Source organism: Eriocheir sinensis, unplaced genomic scaffold, assembly GCF_024679095.1.
Source record: "Eriocheir sinensis breed Jianghai 21 unplaced genomic scaffold, ASM2467909v1 Scaffold257, whole genome shotgun sequence".
Lineage (NCBI taxonomy): Eukaryota > Metazoa > Arthropoda > Malacostraca > Decapoda > Varunidae > Eriocheir > Eriocheir sinensis.
In genome coordinates, this window is record NW_026111562.1 from 364,405 (window position 1) to 372,500 (window position 8,096).

The following is an 8,096-nucleotide window of genomic DNA, read 5'->3' on the forward strand; positions in this document are numbered from 1 at the left end:
AATATCTCTTATTTCTGTTTGGTCTATCTCGCCCTCTGCCTCCTGAGCGATGATCCTGTTGATGAGTGACCTGGTAAGGCTGATGGAGTTTTGGTTCTCCTTATCAGCCAGCTTCTCAGGGTTGGTGATCCCCATCCCACCCAGTCTTGGGGGAAGTGCTAGCATATCCCTCTCCTCCTCCCCCAAAGCATGAGATTTCGCCAGCGCCGGCAAGAATACATTCTTGACTACTACTACTACTACTACTACTACTACTACTACTACAACTATTATTACTATTGCATAATTTTGCTATAATTTCTTGAAAGTTACAGAAGAAAAATATAAAGAGACACAACCGGCATGAAATGTTTGTCCATACACTGTAAAGGCAGTCAGATATACATTTTTTTTTCGTCAAAATGTTGTTTTTCATTGGCAGTAACCGGAAAATATACTCGTCAGCATGTTTTTTCCTTAGTTTGTTTGTCATCAGTGTGTGTGTGTGTGTGTGTGTGTGTGTGTGTGTGTTTAATTTAGTTTTCTGTTTTGTAATTACTTTTATTATTATTATTATTATTATTATTATTATTATTATTATTATTATTATTATTATTATTATTATTATTACTGCTACTACTACTACTACTATTATCATTATTATTTTTATTTTTATTCCCATTATTACCATCATTATTACCATCTTTACCATTGCTGCCATGACCACCTTATCCTATACGTTCCTTTAGTTTTCTAACTGTATCCTTCAATGGTACTGTTTATTAATGATCGTTTTCCCGTCCAGCAGAGTGTCGTGGCACAAGGACAGTCAAACACACAGGCACATGAGTAGAGCAGGCCAGAAGTACCATGCAAGGACGCGACAGAAAGGTCAGTCATACTTTTATTTTATTCTTTGGTGATCTTGGAGTTACTACCACCACCACAAATCCCGCCACTACTGCTAATGCTACTACTACTACTACTACTACTACTTATGCAAGAATTAACCAGCATCTTCACTCTTTCATCCCTCACGCTGGTAAACTCTGGAACAATCTTCCTTCATCTGTATTTCCTCCAGCCTACGACTTGAACTCTTTCAAAAGAGGGTATCAGGACACCTCTCCTCCCGAAATTGACCTTTCTTTCGGACACCTCTTTTGATTCTTTTTTGGGAGCAGCGAGCAGCGGGCTTTTTTTATTATTATTATTTTTTTTGTGTGCCCTTGAGCTGTCTCCTTTGTTGTAAAAAAAAAAAAAAAGACTACTACTATTAGTACTGCTACTATTACTACTACTCTTACCGCTACTTCTACTACTACTACTACTACTACTACTACTACTATTAGTACTACAACTATTACTACTACTTTTACCGCTACTACTACTACTACTACTACTATTACTATTGCTATTACTACTACTACTACTACTACTACTACTACTACTACTACTACTACTACTACTACTACTATTATTATTATGTACTACTCCTACTGCTACTTTTTTTACAGAAAAGGAGACAGTTCAAGGGCGTGAAGAAACAATACAATAATGGAAAAAAAAAGCCCGCTACTTACTGCTCCCGAACAGAGTACATAGGAGTGGCCAAAAAAAACGATCAATTTCGGGAGGAGAGGTGACCTGATACCCTCTTCTTGAAAGAGTTCAAGTCGTAGGCGGGAGGAAGTACAGATGAAGGAAGATTGTTCCAGAGTTTACCAGCGTGAAGGATGAAGAGAAGATGCTGGTTAAGTCTTATAAGGGTTTGGACAGTATAGGGATGAGCTTGATTAGAAAGTCGTGTGAGGCGAGGCCGCGGGAGGGGGGGAGGCATGCAGTTAGCAAGTTCAGAAGAGCAGTTAGCGTGAAAATAACAATAGAAGATAGAAAGAGAGGCAACATCACGACGGAATTTAAGAGGAAGAAGACTATCAGTAAGAGGAGGAGAGCTGATGAGACGAAGAGCCTTTGACTCCACTCTGTCCAATACGTAGAGCTGTGTGAGTGGAGCCCCCCACACGTGAGATGCATACTCCATACGAGGGCGGACAAGGCCCCTGTATATACTACTACTACTACTACTACTACTACTACTACTACTACTACTACTACTACTACTATTATGACTGAAAACCGGTTAGTCTTTTCTGTGACCTTGGCAAATAGCCGTGATGGGAGCCCGATGATACGTTTAAGAATAAATGAACTTTTATCTCGCTCTGCCAATCAAGGTGTGTGTGTGTGTGTGTGTGTGTGTGTGTGTGTGTGTGTGTGTGTGTGTAAGTAAGTAAGTAAGTAAGTAAGTAAGTAAATATTTATTGCCTTTAAAATATAAGAATATTGTTATATATAAACATAACATAAAACATGGCAATGGCACAGCCTGTCAAGCCGAAGCTTCCCGACAGACATGGAATTATATTATTTTATTTAATGTTTACATTGGCACAAAATTGGTACCTAATATATTATTAACTAACGTATAGAACAATAAGAATAATTATAATAATATGTTGCTGAGAATAACAATAACAATATCAATTATAATAATAATAATAATAATAATAATAATAATAATAATAATAATAATAATAATAATAAACATTATACTTGTGAAAATAAATTCATACCACACTACAATTGATTACTACTTTGACAATTATATAAATAAGTTTTCACAGATTTTTAAAATGGATAAATTTATATGATTGAGAAGAGTCTTAATATGTAGAGGCAATGAATTCCACATTCGGGGACCTGAGTATAATATACTGTGCTTAAGAGAGAAGTTCTGAACTGTGGACATATGAGATTGATATCATTACCTCGAATGTTGTATGATGTGTGTACCAGTCTGAAAGGCTGACCTCCACAATACTGTGTAAGGCACTTGTAAATGCTTAACAATAAAAAATATTTATGAATATTTGGAAAACTAAGAAAATTTTGTGTATTAATTATATTTCGTGTTGACTCAAACCTACTCATATAGAATATACACCTAAAACTTTTATTTTGAGCTACTGATATTCTCTTAATGAAGGACTGCCAAGTACAGGCCCAGACTGATACACAATAGGTGAGATGGGGATAACAAAGTGTGTAATAAATACTAGTGAGGGATTCAGGTGTGAGATTATTGCGGACTCTGTATAACATACCGCACATCCTTGCTAATTTATTTGTGACAAATGAAATATGTTGATTCCAATTCATATTCTCATCTATGTAAACACCCAAAAATTTTGTGAAATTTACTCTGTCTAATGTGTTTCCCTCTATGGCTATAGGAGGAATGTTATATTGTAATGAACGATTTTGAAAAAAATATGTAATTAGTTTTTGCAATATTCAGACTCAATTCATTAATTGTAGTCCAATAATTATTTTTTTCTAGTTCTGTAACTAAATTTATATGAAGATCGTTAATGTTTACATTATCTAATAAAAGATTTGTATCGTCAGCATAAATCGCATATTTGAATTTAAAACTTACATTAACAATGTCGTTTATATAGATGAGAAAGAGTATCGGTCCTAATATTGACCCATGCGGTACACCCTTGTTGATTGCCCTAAAAGAAGAATACGTGGCGTTGCAATATACAGCTTGTGACCTATTGGTTAAATAACTTTCAAATAGTTTTAAGGGACTACCTCTAACGCCATAGTGACTTAGCTTACTCAATAAAATTTTGTGATTCAGTGTATCGAATGCCTTAGATAAATCTAAAAATATTCCAATTAAATAATGTTTCTTTTCTAAATACTGATATACATTAGATATGAACTGTAAAATAGCTGTTTCTGTGGAACGACCTGCCTTAAACCCATGCTGGTAGTCTGTGAGTAGATTATTGTTTTAAAAAAAAAATTACAAGACGGGAAGTAATAACTTTTTCAAAAACCTTGCTAAATACTGGAAGTATTGAAATAGGTCTATAGTTTTTAATATCGGATCTACTGCCTAATTTAAGTAGTGGTACAACTTTGGCTTTTTTAAGTGCATCCGGAAATATTCCAGTTTTTAACATCAGATTCACTATGTGTGTTAATGGAATGGATATATTATTAGCTGTGCGTTTCAAAACAATTGGGGAAATATCATCAAATCCGGAGGAAGAAGTTATAAATGCCGTAATGTATTTTTCAATTTCTAAGTTTGTGGCAGGAAATAAATACATAGAAAAATTGGGAGAGTTGTGTAAATAATTTAAAAATTCATTACCTACAGTTTCTGCTGCTTGCTGACTTGCTTTCAAAAAATGTTTATTAAATTTATCTGGAATGTTATAACAAATTGATCGTAGCTCAATTTCACTGTTTTTACCATCTGTAGATCTACCTAATAAGTTATTTATTGACTTCCAGTGAGACTTAGGGTTGCCTGGGCTAGCTAATAGTTGGTCTTGGTGATACTTCGTCTTTGCTTCTTTTAAAAGTGATGTTAGTCTATTTCTGAAAGCCCTATATTGCTCTCAAAAAGTTAAAGGCCATTTATATGCTAGTTTTCAAGTCTATGTTTTCTCTAATGCTCTTCTTTAATGCTGGAGTAATGTGTGGACTGCGATTATTTTTGTTACTAACTTTAATTGTTTTCTTAGGAAGCAATTATCATAATTTGTTTTGAAATTGTTGTAAAATAGATTATGGGAGTTGTTAGGACATGTACAGTTTATGACATCAGACCAATCTGTGTGAGAAAGGGCAGCACTAAATGTGTCTAAAGCTTCCTGGGTGAACGTTCTTTTCGTTATGAATGTGGGAGGAGATGGAATATTGTTACATTTAAATAAAGATATCACTGGAAAATGATCAGTAATATCAGTTTTGATTACATAATTTCCTACGTTGTTCTCAACACATGTGGACCAAATGTGATCTATAAGGGTGGCGGATGTGGCCGTAACTCGTGTTGGCAGGGTTGTCAGTGGAAACGGAATAACTATACATTAAATTCATAAGGTCCTGAATGTTATCGTCATTATTATGTAATAAATTCATATTTAAATCTCCAAAATAAATATTTCACTAGGATTTTATCTTTGCAGTAGTTAAAATTTCATTGAGAACATTAAGAAAATTATTCACATTACCTTGAGGAGGTCTATATATACATATAAATAAAAATATTTTACCATTAAATTTTACTTCCACTGCCACACTCTCAATAAATGTTTCCATTCGACTGAATTCAATTACTTTATAACCTGTGTACCTGTTCGAGACGTAAACAGCCACACCCCCACCATACCTGTTCCTGTTATTTGTGAACATTTCATATGCTGTCAAAGAATTCAATGTAGAAATGCCTGCGTCGAGCCTGGTTTCAGTGAAACCAAGCACGTCATAAATTACATTGTCAGACAGTACAGTGTCTTTGAAATATTGGAAATTGGTGGATATGGATCTTACATTCAGTGTTAATAAATTAAAATCACTATTGTTACAAAGAGAAGATAAATTATCAGGAAAAATATATTCAGATTTAGGAAAGTTAATGTTTCTAGATCTTATATAAAACTGATTGACATCGATATCATTGTTATAATTGTTATCTTGCACACTTAAGGGATCAAAGCTTTCATAAATTTCTTGCCTGAATATTTCATCGAAATTAAAAACATCCATCAAATCTTCATCAGAAACATTATTAAAAGGAAACATGTAGTTATTTAGCGTAGTGGTAGTAGCAGTAATGGTAGTAGGAGCAGCAGTGGTAGAAGTAACAACAGTAGCTGAAGTAGTAGTAGTAGTAGTTGTAATAGTAATAGTAGTAGTAGTAGTAGTGGTAGTAGCAGTAGTAGTAGTAGCAGTAGTAGTAGTAGTAGTAGTAGTAGTAGTAGTAATAGCAGCAGTAGTAACAGTAGTAGTAATAGCAGCAGTAGTAGTAGTAGTAGTAGTAATAGTAGTAGCAGCAGCAGTAGTGGTAGAAGCAGTATTAGTTGTAGCAGTAATGGTGCTAGGACGGCAGTGGTGAAGTAACAACAGTAGCTGAGTAGTAGTAGTAGTTGTAATAGTAATAGTAATAGTAGTAGTAGTAGTAGTAGTGGTAATAGCAGTAGTAATAGTAGCAGTAGTAACAGTAGTAGTAGTAGTAGTAGTAGTAATAGCAACAGTAGTAACAGTGGTAGTAATAGCAACAGTAGTAGCAGTAGTAGTAGTAGTAGTAGTAGTAGTAGTAGTAGTAGTAGTAGTAGTAGTAGTAGTAGTAGTAGCAGTAGTAGCAATAGTAGTAGCAGTAGTGGTAGTAGCAGTAGTAGTAGTAGTAGCAGTAGTGGTAGTAGCAATAGTAGTAGTAGCAGTAGCATTAGTAGCAATAAGCAGTGTGGTCGCCTGGATGAGATGCAGGCTGTCCTCCCTCCTGAGGTCAGCCTTGGTCTGCCTGAGAGGAACCAGGTCACCTGCACCCAAAACCACCCGCATTGCTGACCTGGACTTTGAGGCGACGGTGGTTGATAGTCGTATCAACCACAAGCTCAGTCAACAAAATAAAATGTTTAGTAAAGTTTGTAATATTAAATAAAGATGGTTGTCGTACAGTCATTGGCGAAATTAGGGGCCAATGAATTGCTTTGTGAAAGGATATGAGAGAATATACCGCTCACAACGCAACTCTAATAGATGGAGGCCCGGTTAAAAAAAATAATTACATATAAAAAAAAATAGCAGTAGTAGTAGCAGTAGTAGCAATAGTAGTAGCAGTAGTGGTAGTAGCAGTGATAGTAGTAAGAGTAATAGCAGTAGCAGTAGTAGTAATAGTAGTAGTAGTAGTAGTAGTAGTAGTAATAAAAGTAGTAGTAGTAGTAGTAAAAGTAGTAGTAGTAAAAGTTGTAGTAGTAGTAAAAGTAGTAGTAGTAGTAGTAGTAGTAGTAGTAGTACTAGTAATAGTGATCCTGTGGATCCTGTGGAGTGTAGTTGCAGGCACCACTCTATGTGGTGCCCGTAATATTACCTTGATGCGCCGCCACTCAAAGGCAACCCGTCCGCCCGTCTGCATAGCCAGCTGATCTATGATGCTGTTTGTTGCTGAGGCTCGGAGGCAGGTAATTAGTGCGGCAGCTTGGGCTCGTCGGGAATAGTCCCGAGAAATGAAGGTGAGTTGGCGTTTAAATTTTCTCTACATTTTGGACCTCCAGGCTCCGAAGATATTTAGGTAACTCGTTTAGAGAAGGCGAGGTCCTCTTGTCCTTGAAGCTGTTCTCTTTTAGAGTCTTGATCCGTGTGCCTGCTCTGGGGAACTGCAATGGGTGGTATGGCAAAAATCTTCCCAGTCGTTCGTGAATGTAAAAAGTACACCCTATGTTATTAGCTGTGTTACCAATATTTCTGTGAGAATCTTGTATCTTGTATATTCAGTATATCTCTCCTCCGTCTTTCTGGTAGTGAGATTGAGTGACTTCAATCTTTCCCCAATAATTTAGCTTTCATTAATCAATAATTTTGCTGGTAAATGACCTCTTAGCCTACCTGCTTCATTGGCTGTTGCTTCTCCTGGAAGCCTTCCACAGGCTCCACAGCTGACAAGGAATGCACTCCAACAGGGAACAATGGTGACTTGTAGAATGTCCTCATCAGGAATTTGTCACGTGTCTGGAAGGTGCACAGGACCCATCCTGATTGACTGCATGCTTTCTTCGTTACGTTGTTTATGTGGAGTCGTGAAAGTGCCATCTATCCTTGGTAACTCGTAACTCCAGGTCCCACCACATTTTGTTTTGTTCTCGATATCAGAGCCGTCATGTGCTTTATATATGTATGAAGCATGTAATGATAACCCAGTAATGGTATTAGTGGTAGCAGTAATAGAAAGCACCAGCAGAGTAGAAGTAGTAGTAGTGGTAGTAGTAGTGGTAGTAGTGGTAGCAATAAGTAATATTAGGGGTAGTAGTAATTGTATTGGTAGTGAGTAAATTAATGGTAGAAAAATATAAGTGAAGTAGAAGTGATAATGGTAATCCTGAAGTGTTAAGTAAAGGCCACATGAGTGACAATTGGTTGTACAATAACAATAAACAGTGTGTCTGTGTGTGTGTGTGTGTGTGTGTGTGTGTGTGTGTGTGTGTGTGTGTGTGTGTGTGTGTGTGTGTGTGTGTGTGTGTGTGTCTGTG

The 8,096-nt window shown here is 36.2% G+C and overlaps 1 protein-coding gene across 1 annotated transcript in view; it reads left to right on the plus strand.

The window, feature by feature from the left end:
* Positions 1–782: 782 nt before the first annotated feature.
* Positions 783–8,096, plus strand: part of LOC126991283 (uncharacterized) — a 57,941-nt gene continuing 50,627 nt past the window's right edge. The window contains exon 1 of the mRNA XM_050850053.1: positions 783–870. The gene's annotated coding sequence lies outside the window, so the exon portion shown is untranslated. The remainder of the gene's footprint in view (positions 871–8,096) is intronic.